The sequence below is a fragment of the Neophocaena asiaeorientalis genome, unplaced genomic scaffold, assembly GCF_003031525.2.
Source record: "Neophocaena asiaeorientalis asiaeorientalis breed wild unplaced genomic scaffold, Neophocaena_asiaeorientalis_V1.1 scaffold308, whole genome shotgun sequence".
In the NCBI taxonomy this organism is placed as follows: Eukaryota; Metazoa; Chordata; class Mammalia; order Artiodactyla; family Phocoenidae; genus Neophocaena; species Neophocaena asiaeorientalis.
In genome coordinates, this window is record NW_020172768.1 from 2,455,254 (window position 1) to 2,464,427 (window position 9,174).

A 9,174-nucleotide genomic window follows, 5' to 3' on the forward strand; every position below is an offset into this window, starting at 1 on the left:
GGCTACAGCCGTGACAGAGTGCAGACTCTCAAACATAACCAGAGGCAGTTCACGTGCAAGAAACCCCAAAAACTTGTACTATAGTGCCACTTACTGCAAAACAAAAGAGAGACCTCTAATTTCTAACCTGTTGAATCATTAGAATCAAGTTAAAAAAAAATAAAAGCTTAATCTAAAGAAGGAAGGGGACTGCTTCTTCAAATGTACTGGCAGAGGAACAACTTATCAAGCACCATGAAGAACCACAGTAATACACAAAAAGAAAATGAAAATTTTCCAGAAATCAAACTTAAAGTCACAGAATATTACAGTCTAACTGATAGAGAATTCAAAATAGCTGTCATGAAATTCAATGAGCTACAAGCAAGGCAATTCAATGAGCTCAGGAATAAAATTAATGAACAGAAGTAATACTTTACCAAAGAGATTGAAACTCTAAGAAAGAAGCAAGCAGAAATTATTCTGGAGCTGAAGAACTCAATAAACAAGATGGACAATGCATTAGAAAGCACTGGAAATAGAGCAGATCATATGGAAGACAGAATTAGCAAGCTAGAAGATAGAAATCTAGAAATGATACAGGTAGAAGAGGAAAGAGAATTAAGATCTAAAAAAAAAAAAAATGAGGAAAGTCTACAAGAGATATCCAACTCTTTTAGGAAGGGCAACATTAGGGTAATGGCTACCCCAAAAGGAGAAGAGAGGGAGAAGGGAGGAGAGAGTTTATTTAAAGAAATAATACCTGAAACTTCCTAAACCTGGCAAGGAACCAGATATACAAGTCCGTGAAGCTAAGAGAACACCTTATTACTTCAATGCAAAAAGACCATCTCCAAGACAAAACTGTCAAAAGTCAAAGACAAAGAAAGAATTTGAAAGTCAGCCAAGGAAAAAAAGGATGATAACCTACAAAGGGACAGCCCCCCACCCCTACCACATTAGGCCATCAGCAAATTTCTCAGCAGAAATTCTATAGGCCAGGAGGGAGTAGAATAACATTCTCAAAATACTGAAAGATAAAAATTGTTGGCCAAGAATTCTCTATCCAGCAAAGTTATCCTTTAGATACGAAGGAGAAATAAAGGCATTCCCAGACAAACAAAAGCTGAGGGAGTTCATCAACATTACTAGACCTGCCCCACAAGAAATGTTGAAAAGAGCTCTTCTACCAGAAATAAAAAGGCAAAAGTGCGCAAAACTTTGAGGAAGGTGATAACTAGAGAGACAGAATCAGAAAATTGCAACTCTTATATCACAAAACATTTTTAACACTTTATTATAGCATAAAGGTTAAAAGGGGGGAAAAAGCAGAAAACATAACTATAGCTACTCCAATTTGGTAATGAATAACATAAAAAGGGATAATTTGAGACAACAAAAACATAAAAGGGGAAGAGGAAAAGAATGAAACCCATGTAAGCAAATGAAGATGGTATCAGCAGAAAAGGACTATTTTACTTGAGATGTTTTATACAAACATCAGGGTAAACACAAAATATAAATCTAGAGCAGAGACACAAAATATTTTTTAACAAAAGATGAAACTGAGAAAAACACTATAGAAAACCACCAAACTAAAATAGCACAGAGAAATAGGAGGAAAAAGAAAAAATAGAGATATACAGCAACCAGAAAACAAAAGACAAATGATCACCCAAAATGTAAATGGATTGAATGTACCAATCAAAAGACAGAGAGCTGTTGGATGGATGAAAAAACAGACCCAACTATGTGCTACCTCCAGAATACCCATCTCAGCTCTAAAGGAAAACATAGTCTCAAAGTGAAGGGTTGGAAGATGATATTCCAAGCAAATGGCAGCCAAAAAAAAAAAAAAAAAAAAAAAAGTGGGTGTAGCCATACTCATATAAGACAAAACTAGACTTCAAACCAAAAAATATAACCAGAGGCAAACACAGACATTATAGAATGATAAAGGGAACAATCCATCAAGAAGACATAACATTTATTAATATATATGCACCTAACATAGGAGCACCAAAATACATAAAGAAAATATTAACAGATATAAAGGGAGAAGTTAAGAGCAACACAACAATAGTAGGGGACTTTTACATCCTATTTAAATCGATGGATAGATCATCCAGACAGAAAGTGAATAAGGTAAGAGCAGCCTTAAATGAAACATCTGATCCAATGGATTTGATAGATATGTATAGAACATACCATTCAAATGCAGCAGAATACACATTCCTCTCAAGTGCACATGAACTTTCCCAAAGAAAGACTGTATGTTGGAACACAAAACAAGTCTTAATAAATTTAAGAAGATTGAAATCATACCAAGCATCTTTTCCAATCAAAGTCATATGAAACTAGAAATCAATTACATGAAGAAAGCTAATCTTACACCTAAAGGAACTAGAAAAGAAGAAAGCAAAGCCCAAAGTCAGTATAAGGGAGGAAATAAAGATCAGAGCACAAATAAATGAAACAGAGACTAAAAAGACAATAGAAAATATTGATCAAACAGCTGGTTCTTTGAAAAGATAAACAAAATTGACAAGACTTTAGCTAGACTCACTAAGAAAAAATAGAGGAGGCCTGATAAATAAATGAAATAAGAAATGAAAGAGGAGAAATAGCAATGGATACCACAGAAATACAAAGAATAATAAGAGAATATTATAAAGAGCTATATGCCAATAAAAGATAAAACTAGAAGAAATCGACAAATTCTTAGAATTGTACAGCTTTTCAAGACTGAATCATGAAGAAATAGAAAAACAAAATAGCACCCAAGAAACAAAAAAGTCCAGGACCAGACGGCTTCACAGGTGAATTTTAATAAACATTCAAAGAAGATTTAATATGTATTCTTCTCAAACCCTTCCAAAAAATTGAAGAGGTGGGAACACTCCCTAATTTTATGAGACCAACATTACCTTGATACCAAAACTAGAGAAGGACAACACAAAAAGGAAAAATATAAGCCAATATCTTTGATGGACATAGATATAAAAATCCTAAAACAAAATATTAGCCAACCAAATACTGTAATGTATTACTGTATACATTAAAAGGGTCATATACCATGATCAAGTGGGATTTATTCCAGGGATGCAAGGATGGACAACATCTGCAAATCAATCAATATGATACATTACATTAACAAAATCAAGTATAAAAATCACATGATCATATCAATAGATCCAAAAAAAGTATTTGACAAGATTCAAAAAAATCTTATGATTAAAAAAAACCTCTCAATAAAATGGGTATAGAAGGAACAAACCTCAACATAATAAAAGCCATGTATGACAAGCCCACAGCTAACCTAATACTCAATGGTGAAAAACTGAAAACTACCTCTCTAGAATCAGGAACAAGACAAGAATTTTCACTCTTACCACTCTTATTCAACACAGTATTGGAAGTCCTAGCCAGAGCAATTAGGCAAGAAAAAGAAACAAAATGCATTTAAATTGGAAAGGAAGAAGTAAAATTGTCAATATTTGCAGATGACATGACTTCATGTATAGAAAATCCTGAAGACTCCACCAAAAAACTATTAGAAATAATAAATGAATACAGTGAAGTTGCAGGGTACAAAATCAACCTACAAAAAAATCTTGCATTTCTATATGCTAACAATGAGCTAGCAGAAAAAGAAATTAAGAAAACAATCCCATTTACAATTACAGAAAAAGAATAAAACACCACAAAATAACTTTAACCAAGGAGGTGAAAGACCTGTATACTGAAAACTAAAGACATTGTTGAAATTGAAGAAGACACAAAAAATGGAAAGGTGTTTCATACTCATTGATTGGAAGCATTAACATTGTTAAAATGTCCATATAACCTAAAACAATCTACAGATTCAATGCAATCCCTATCAAAATTCCAAGGACATTTTTCACAGAAATATAACAAAAAATTCTAAAATTTATATGGAACCACAAGAGTCCAAATAACAAGCAATCCTGAGAAAAAAAGAACAAAGCTAGAGGTATTACACTCCCTGATTTCAAACTGTATTACAAAGCTACAGTAATCAAAACATCATGGTATTGGCAGAAAAACAGATACATTGATCAATGAAGCAGAATTAAGAGCCCAGAAATAAAGCCATACATCTATGAACAATTAATTACAATGAAGGAGCAAAGAGCATACAATGGAGAAAGGTGTTGGGAAAATTGGACGAGACGGCCACATGCAAAAACAAAACAAAAAAAACCCCAAAACAAAACAAAAACGGGACCACTATCTTACACCCTACACAAAAATCAACCCAAAATGGATTGAAGACTTGAATGTAAGACCTGAAACCATAAAACTTTTAGAAGAAAACAATATGCTCTTTGACATTGGTCTTAGCAATCTTTCTGGCTATGACTCCTCAGGCAAGGGAAACAAAAGCAAAAATAAACAAATGAGACCACTAAATATTCTGCACAGCAAAGGAAAACATCAGCAAAACAAAAAGCCAACCTAATGAATGGGAAAAGATATTTGCAAATCATATATCCAACACTGTGTTAACATCCAAAATATAAAGAGCTCAACAACAACAACAACTTGATTGAAAAATGGGCAAAGGAACTGAACAGATATTTTTCCAAAGACATACAGATGGCCAACAGACACATGAAAAGATGTTCAACATCACTAATTATTAGGGAAATGCAAATCAAACCCACAATGAGATATCATCTCACACCCATGAATGTGCTATTATCAAAATAGAATGATTATTATCAAAAAAGCAAGAAATAGCAAGTGTTGGAGAGTATGTGGAGAAAAGGGAACCCTTATACAATGTTGCTAGGAATGTAATCAGTGTAGCCACACTGGAAAACAGTATGGATAGTCCTCAAAAAAATTAAGAATAGAATTACCATATGATTCACCTATTCCCCTTCTGGGTATTTATCCAAAAAATACAAAAACAGTAATTTGAAAAGGTATATACACCCAATGTTCATCTAGGTATTATTTACATTAGCCAAGTTATGGAAACAGCCTAAGTGCCCATCAGTGGAAGAATGGATAAAGAAAATGTGGTGTGTGTGTCTATATATATATATATATATATACACACACACATATATATATACACACATATATATATACAGACACACATACACACACACACAATGGAATACTACTCAGCCTTTAAAAAAGATGAAATCTTGCCATTTTTTGTAACAACACAGATGGGTCTTAAAGGTATTATGCTAAGAGAAATGTCAGATGGAAAAAGACAACTACTATATGATTTCACTCATAAATGGAATATTAAAAACAAATAAAAACCAAAATCACTACAAACCCAACCAAACAAAACAAACATGGAGATACAGAGAACAGAGTACAGTTGACCCTTGAACAACAAGGGTTTGAATCGTGTGGGTCCACTTATTCTCAGATTCTTTTCACTAAATACTTACTACAGTACCACACAATCCACTGTTGGCTGAATCCCCGAATGTGGACTTTCCTATAAGGAAGCCTGACTGTAAAGTTATATGTGGATTTTTGACTGGTGGAGGGTTGTCGTTCCAACCCTCACATTGTTCAAGGGTCACCTGCAGTAGTTACCAGAGAGGAAGGGGCAGCTGGAGGGTGAAATGGGTAGAGGGAGCTAACTGTATGATGATGAAGAGAAACTAAATTTTTGGTGGTGAGCACACTGTAGTATGCACAGAAGTAGAAATATACTGTTGTACACATGAAAGTAATATAATGTTGTAAACCAAGTTTGCCTCAATAAAAAAAAAAAAATCAAAAAATAAAATTAAAAAGAAGAAAATAAAAAGAGAGCATTCACGGCCTTTTTATGCACCTGAGCTTCTAGGCAGGGTTTGAAACAGGAGGAGAAATACGGAAGCCCTTGTAACACTGAGCATATTCATGAAAAATATGTCCTCATATCTGATGGAACTCCATGAGCTTACAATTCATTTAGTAGGATATTTATCTTTGAAAATCGATGTTTACATTTGGGATAAGATCGTTTACAACTAAACTCCCCATGATTGAGGGGGCTTTGTCTCATCTTGTATTGCTGGGAAGATCTCAAAGATAATAGGTTTTGAGGAGCTGAAACCACTCGCTGAACTTTGGGCTGGCTTTAGAGAGCTAAAGCTCATCCCAGACTGTCCTTCTGAAACATACATCCTCAAGCCCGTAGCAATGTGGGCCAATGCACTGCTTTAGAAACAAAATTCTATGGGTCGCCAAGTACTGCCATCAGACTGCTGGGGAGGGAGCAGGCCTAACAGAGTATTAATTAACACTCAATTACACAACCATCAACAAATATATTGGATGCTTCCCATCTGAGAGATATTGGGGAATTGTTTGAGGTGCTGGGGTTGCTACTAAGAACAATAGAAGGAGGGGGTAAATAGTGCTTTGAAGAAGGATTCAGAGGACAGAGGAAGGGATTTAGATTTCCATCTAAAATGGAACTGGAGGATATGTAACGAAGAATCTCACGCATGCTCCCTGAAAAGAACAGAACTTACTGAGATTGATTTCCCATAAGTGCCTGATTTACAGAAGGTTGAGACTTACCTCTTGACCAATGAACATCCAGCAGGAATCTCTCCCCATCCTCAAGCCAATGAACTTACTGCTTGGACTCTGGCTGGACTTACCCCTCTTTGCACTCATTGCCCATAAATACAGCTCACCCCAAACCCTCAACAAACATGCCTGTATCTTGCTACAGTATACATTTTCCGAATTGCAATTCCTCTGCTCTTCCTGAATAAACTCAATTTCTGGTCATTCAAACTTGCTTTGGTTTACCTCTTTATTTAGGTTGACAGAACAAAGCTAGGACCTGGGTCATATGCGTGAGAGGGCCACCTGGGATAGATTTCACTTTCCTTCTCTTTCCATTGGACTATGGAGATAGCCATATTTAGCATGTATTGCAAAAATTTCGTTTGGGTTTTTCCATAAGATGGTATGGAAAACCCGAATGAACTTTTCTGGCCAACTCAATGGTTTGCATTTTTGCTCCACCTATGCCAGACACTCCATAAAGCCTGATATATTCATTCAGCCCTGAAAGGTGGTATTGTTAGGAATAAAGGAACTGGGCCTTCGTACATTAACTTCTTTATTGAGGCCCATCTTATGGTAGCAGTATCATATCAGTTTAAAATAATGCTCCTATGAATTCTGGGTTCAAATGACAGCTCTACTGTAGATGCGACTTCACCAAAGTATATTAACTTTCTGTACTTCATAAGGTTGCAGTAAGAATAAAATGAGTCAATGTGCGTCAATGGCTTAGATCAGCACTTGGCACAAGAAAATGCTCATTACCTATTTAATATAAAAATTATAATTATAGTAAATTTTATTACATCAAGAAGGACAGTGGCTGAGGAGTCCCAGAGGGTGACCAGCATCCAATGAACCAGAGCCTATTGTGGAAACAAGACTGCACTGAGAAGCAGTTATAGGATTAAACTGAATTAGGAGTGAATATAAGACTAAACCTCCTTTACTCTCAAATATAGTTACAAGAGGAGCCCTTTGAATAGGAAGTTTTCAGGAAGTGCAGAAACAAACCTTAGAGAGGAGTACTTTGAACTGCTGCTGGATCAAACTGCTTAAATGTGGCAACGTGTGCTCTCTTGAGCCAGAGGGTGGCCAAGTGTGAGAAAGCCTCCGGGCCTGTGCTACACTCTGCCTGTGGTTTCAAAGCAGCCAATGCCTCAGGGTAGATGGCCAGTCTTCAACAGCCTAGAATAGAAACTTGGTTTCATGGGTAATATTAGAGAAAGTACACTTAACTTCTGGCCGCCTGCTGGAAGAAAACCCAAAATATCTTTTCTTATATGCTGAGGTTAGATAAATTATTGCAGAGACCATGCAAATAGGAAACATAGGGACATAGTTGGGAAATTCAGGACTCATGGGAGAAGATTTCTGAGGCTTTTAACAGCAAAACATTACTGTAGAAGCTTAGATTTCATAAGATACAAGGGGAGCTCCTAGAAAATTCTCACTGTTAACAGTTTATTTAAGAGGAGGAAGATAGAAGAAACGCTATGTTGGTTGACAGGAGAAATCTGAAGTCTCTCAAGTTGACATTCTGAACCCAAAGCTCAGCCTAGCTGAGAGGCACTGAAGTACGTGTGGCCCAGCAGCCCAAGTCCTGCACGCAGTTGCAAAGGCTTCTAAGACTGGGAAAAGTGGTACCAGGAAAAGCTCTGTTTTATCTTTTATGTGATTTTTCTCTTTTGTCTCCTTCAGGAACCAACCCGACCCCATTCCAGCCTGGGTAACCCCCTGTCCAGGAATAAAATGAGATTTGGTATAAAACAAAAGAAAATTAAAATAATGTAGTAATAGGCAGGGTTTTACATTTTAAAAGAGTATGCAACATGACAATAAGCCAGGGAATTATTCTGAGAGAGTTTTCCAAATTCCTTTACCTTTCATTTATGATGGAACCTGGGAGCCACCTATTGGACAGTTCTCCTATGGTATAAAGGGAATGCCTCACCCCACCCCCATCAACCTACAATGCCTGTGATGAGAGAGGGTGGGGGCAGGGGAGAGGGAGCAGAACATCACAGTGTCTCAAATGCCTGTTGCTAAGAGGCGGAGAAAAATTCACTGCACTGACCATGGTGATTTATTTGGATTACAAGGGAACTTAGGTTGCAGCTACTCAATGAAGAGAAGAACTTTTTTTGAAAACCACAGGATATGCTGGAACATCCTTAGTACTCGCTTGTCGAACAGACTTGTTCAATAGAAACCTGCAACAATGCACTAAGGACAAAACCACCAAGGGTTCAGATCTTACAGGAATGAAGGCTGGACTATGCCATCAGGTCAAGAACCCTGTCCAGCTGAGACATTGGCAGAAGTGAGAGAAGGTGGAGCAGACACTGTGGATGCAGCTGTGAGTATTATCCTCAGCCTCACGTCCAGTTACAGGAGTGCGGCCTTCAGTGAAGATTTTACATTGCTTGCTCATTTCAAGGCTCTCTCTTGACTCCCACCAGAAACAGCCCTGGGGTAGCTATTCCTAGTTTTGGGTGATAATATGACTGAATTTCTATCATCTTCCAAGGTTGTAATGGGAAGTTTCTCATTCCCCGTGCTGGGAATGCAGTTTCCACGTAAATGAACGAGAATGAATGCTGAGAGGTAAAGGTGGTGGAGTGTACTGGT